General features: G+C 39.4%; 1 non-coding gene across 1 annotated transcript; it reads left to right on the forward strand.

Annotated features, from left to right (window-relative positions):
• Positions 1-4678: 4678 nt before the first annotated feature.
• LOC121228756 (small nucleolar RNA R71) lies at positions 4679-4785 on the forward strand. The gene has a single exon (XR_005926331.1). It is a non-coding gene; the product is annotated as a small nucleolar RNA R71 (small nucleolar RNA).
• The last annotated feature ends 337 nt before the right edge of the window (positions 4786-5122 follow it).

Here is a 5122-nt window from a genome sequence, read left to right on the forward strand (position 1 = left end):
TAGAATGAAACAATCTGTACTGAGAGGGTCCACTCCACGCTGCCACTCAGCCACCTCATATGTATCATGCTCAAGATGCCCTAAGAGGATATTTGGCCTACTAGTGTGAGTGTAGAGGACTACTCTGGTGTGTTGAATAGACTGAAGTGTCGAGCGAGGCGAGTCACGAAAAGGTCTAAGCAGATAGGACCTTTCTTGTGGCGGTCAGTCTGATGGCGGAAGGCTAGAGCGATGAAGTATGCCAAGTTAAATATATGCCTATGCACCATACTCCATAGAACATAAGCGGCGTGAGTGCTAATGACTCTAGTGCTCTCTTTCTGTCCTGTCAAAGTGTGAGTTAAAAATGTATGAATATATCATAAGGCCAGAGAGAGAGAAGTCACCTTCGAGTGACTCGCATCATATGGTGTCTGGCTCACTATAAGATCAATCCAACAACGTGATGACGAGTGGTAGATATACCGATGAAGTCGAAAGAAGTCCTCGGCGCTCATAAATTCCTCTATGTAGAGTCCCATAGCAGCGCCGAACTCGAGAACGCTCATGTGGCGTATCAAACCACCAAGTCAAAAACTGACGGTACCTGGCTCGTCATGAACCGTCATGACCTACTATACCAGAAATGTCGCACAAAACTCAAAGGTCAGCTCCATGTAGGTGGGCTCAATGATGACAAAGAATTTATCCTACGGAGCAATGGTGATAATGGCATGCACGTCATCAGCAAGTCAGACCTGCTCCAACGCAGCCCAATCAATGCAGCGACCTAGGCCGGGTGGATGTACTCTAAGGAGCTGATATAAATCCTCTTAGGGGCCTGCTGCAAATCAGAGGTAGGGTGGTGAGCCTCGGTGAATGCACTCGAAAAGGAGGTCGCTCTTGGGGTCTTCCTTTTTTTTGAAGAGGGAACGACAGCCTTAGCCTTACCTTATGTGTTCGTCATGGTATATCTGCAAAAGAAAATAATCCAAATAAGAAAAGCAACAGAAGAATAAAATAGCAAGTAAAGAAATAAAAGTGTTGATAAATCAGTATAGAATATTGAACTAGCAATCCTCCCATCAAAATCAAATTTTCATAAATAGAAAATGTACTCTAAAAATCAATAAAGGAATAATACTAACGCAGACAAAATAATGAATTCAACTATGATAAAAAAACAAATAGGCAAACAATAATAATAAAAATAATAATTAAATAATAACGAATATCCTAATATTATTGACGACTAATCAAATCCATAAAAGTTTCAAAAGGAACTATAGTCAATAATAAAGAGAAAGAATAACAAGAACCAACATAGAAAAATGAGGAATCAATCATAATTTGAACTTGTTCTTAACAATGGTAGCAGAATAGTAATAACAAGAAGCAGAGATATATTAATGAATAATAATAAATCTAAAACTAAAAATAGTCAATAATAAAATAGAAGATGACAAAAATAAAAAAATAGTAAATCAATGAACTAAGATAAAATGAAATAAAATAATAAAAAAAATAAAGAACATGGGAAACTAACTACGATAGTTGTGTGTACGGCGGTTGGGTGGTCGATTGCACGGCGGTGGGGCTAGTAGAAGGGAAAATGTGACAGATGAAGGGTTGTGTGGTCGGGGAAGAGAGGGGCGAGGGTTTCGGTGAATGAAAGTGAAGGAAAAAAAAGGAAACAGGAATGGGGTTAGGTTCGGACGCTGGTGGTGGTATGGTGAGGAAAAGTTAGAGAAGAGGTGCAAGGGGAGGATGGTTTGGGGAAGGGAAAGAAGGGAAAAGAGGTTGGGAAGGGTTGTTTGGGGAGGTGGAGGAGGAGTAAAGAGAAGGGTGAGAGGGCGTGGCTAATGGATGAGGACCACGGTGGCCGAAGATATGAGGGAGATATGGTCGGTGGCAGTTGGGGTTTGGTAGAAGAAGAAGATAAAACAAAAAAAAGTAAAAAAAAAAAGATTAGGGATTTAAAATGGTGACACGATCGTGTGAGGCCTGTGTCACACGCCTGTGTGGTCTGCTGTTCAGCCTGTGTCAATTAAAAATTCAAGCCCAGTCTTCACATGACCTCGGACATGCTAGTGTATCCAGGTCGTGTGTCACACATGGCCATATTGCACGATCATGTGCAATCTCCTTTACTTCTCCCACGTCCGTGTGACTTTCCACACACCCGTGTAACTTATCACACGCCCGTGTGGCACAGCCGTGTCTCACACACGGCTGTGTACCTTACCCGTGTAACTCTCTGACTTGTTTTAATTTTGAAAAATTAAGCTCCAAATTTCATACGGCCTAGGACATGCCCGTATGTCCAGGCTGTGTGGTCCACACGGTCGTGTCACACGTCTGTGTGGAATACTTAGGCTGTGTCCCTGTTGATTTTTAGAAAAAATTAAGTCCCAGGATCCACACAGCCAAGGACACGCCCGTGTGTCTAGGCCGTGTGGATTACATGGTCGTGTCGACCGACTGTGTAACTCATTGTCGATTTTCTTCAATTTTAAAAACTAATTCAAAAGATCCACACGGCCTAGGACAAGGTGTGGGTTTTAAAAAATCATTTTTTTAATTTTAATAAAAATATTATGATATAAAATTAAGAAATTAATAGTGTTAGCACTCGGGTTACCTCCTAAGAAGCTCTTATTTAAAGTCTAAGCTTGACTTACCTCGTATTCACACGTTCACGGTGGTTCGCGGAGTCGAAACTCCTCTTTCTCATTGTCAATTCTTTTATTTAAATAAGGTTTGAGTCGAGTAATATTTACCTTGAAAGTGCCAAATTGAAAATGCTTTACCTCGACTGTACCGTAGAGGAAGACATTGAGTACCGTAAAAGGAGTCGCTCAGTTTGCGTTAAGCTCTAAAGTGGTGTTTCGAGGGTCCCTTTTATCCAACAATATATGGTCTCCAACATTAAATTGGTTCGTTCCATCCTTAAGCTCGTCATGGAATCGCTTTAGTTTTGCATTGTGTATTCTCAGTTTCTCCTTGACATGTGTCCGTCATTCATCTAGTTCATCGATTTGTAGCCTTCTTTCTTAATAAGTTGTTCTATTTTTGTCACATGAGCTGGAACATGGCTCTATATCGCTTTTCTATGGAGTTTCCCACAAAGAATGTTGAGCCACCAGGTTACTCATATTAACATAATTCGTATAATCAACTCGATTATTAGATATCTTAGCAAAATCACGAGCTTGGAGTTTAATCTTGTCATCACCTACACGAAGTATGAGTTCACCTATACTAACATCAATAATAGTTCTGGCAGTTACTAAAAAGGGTCATCTTAAAATTAAAGGTACATCACTATCCTCATCCATGTCTAAAACAATTAAATCAACTGGAAATATGAATTTATCAATTTTAACAAGAACGTCTTCAACAACACCTCTAGGAAATCTAATGGTTTTATCTGCCAATTGAATGCTTATTCTAGTTTGTTTGGGTTTTCCAAGACTTAGTTGTGTAAACATTTTATAGGGAATGACATTAATACTCGCCCCTAAATCAGCCAATGCATTATTAACATTTAAACTACCAATTAAACAATGAATAGTACAACTCCCTGGATATTTCAATTTGTTGGTTAGTTTATTCTATAGGATAGCTGAGCAAACTACATTTAACTCCACGTGCGACGAATCATCTAACTTCCGTTTGTTTGCTAAAAGTTCCTTTAAAAATTTTATGAAATTAGGCATCTGCAAAAGGGCTTCAATAAATCGTAAGTTAATATGCAACTTTTTGGGAAGTTTAAGAAATTTACCAAATTGTTCAATTGTGTGGTTATTCTTTGTCGCATTTAGGTATGACACACGAGGTTTATGCTCCTTACTTATCGATTTTTGTTCACTGTGGCTCACCTCAACCTTACCTTGTCTTACCACACTTTCTTGCCTTAGTTCTGGTAGAGGTTTAACTAACCCTTCTGCATCTCAAATCGTAATTGCATGAAGTTGCTCTCTTGGGTAAGTTTCGGTGTTGCTAGGCAAGCTACCTTGTGGCATTTCTGAAATCATCTTACAAGCTATCCTATCTGATTCTCGAGCCCTAGAATCGACGCTTGTTGATTTTTAAGTGCTATTTCGGTGTTTAGATATGAGATTCTGACACTAAAATAAACTTCGTCAGCATCTCCTCAAGGTTCGGCTTCTTCTCTTGCTGGTATGGTTGTTGTTGAAAGCTTGGAGGGGGTTTGAGGTCTCTGATTTCCTTGACCACCCCAAGAAAAATTGAGATAGTTTCTCCAACCTGTATTATAAGTGTTACTATATGGATTATTCTGAGGTTTAGAGTTATTACCCATATAGTTGACTTGTTCGTTCTCTGTGCTAGGGTTGTAGGATAGACATTCTGGATTGTTCATCCCCCCTCCATTTATATTGCACTGCATCACTGGATCTACCTGCATAGAACCATATAAACCATCAATTTTCTTATTTAAAAGTTCTACCTGGTTTGATAACATGGTGACTGCATCTAGGTTGAAAACACTGGCTGCTTTATCGGCTTCATCCTCATGACTTGCCACTGATAATTATTTAGTGGCATTTTCTCTATAAACTCATAAGTTGCTTTAGGAGTTTTATTGTTCAGAGTCCCACCGGTGACTGTATCGATCAATTGCCTAGTCGAGGGGTTCAAACCGTTGTAGAAGGTTTGAACTTGTAGCCATAGAGGTAACCTATTGTGAGGGAACCTTCTCTATAAGTCCTTATACCTCTCCCATGCATCATATAGAGTCTTTAAATCCATTTGCACGAATGAAGAGATATCATTCCTTAACTTAGCTGTCTTAGCCGACGAAAAATACTTTAATAAGAACTTTTCGGTCATTTACTCCCATGTAGTGATAGAACCCCTTGGTAGGGAGTTCAACCACTGTTTAGCCTTATTTCTCATTGAGAAAGGCAACATCTGTAACCGAATGGCATCGTTAGAAATGCCATTTATCTTAAAAGTGTCGTAGAATTCCAAAAAGTTTGCCAAATGAGTATTTGGATCTTCATCTTGGAAACCATCGAACTGAACAAATTGTTGGATCATCTAAATGGTGTTCGGTTTAAGTTCGAAGTTATTCATAGCAATAGTAGGTCTCACAATACTTGATTCAGCCTCAGTTAAA

Source organism: Gossypium hirsutum, chromosome A04 (assembly GCF_007990345.1).
Source record: "Gossypium hirsutum isolate 1008001.06 chromosome A04, Gossypium_hirsutum_v2.1, whole genome shotgun sequence".
NCBI lineage: Eukaryota > Viridiplantae > Streptophyta > Magnoliopsida > Malvales > Malvaceae > Gossypium > Gossypium hirsutum.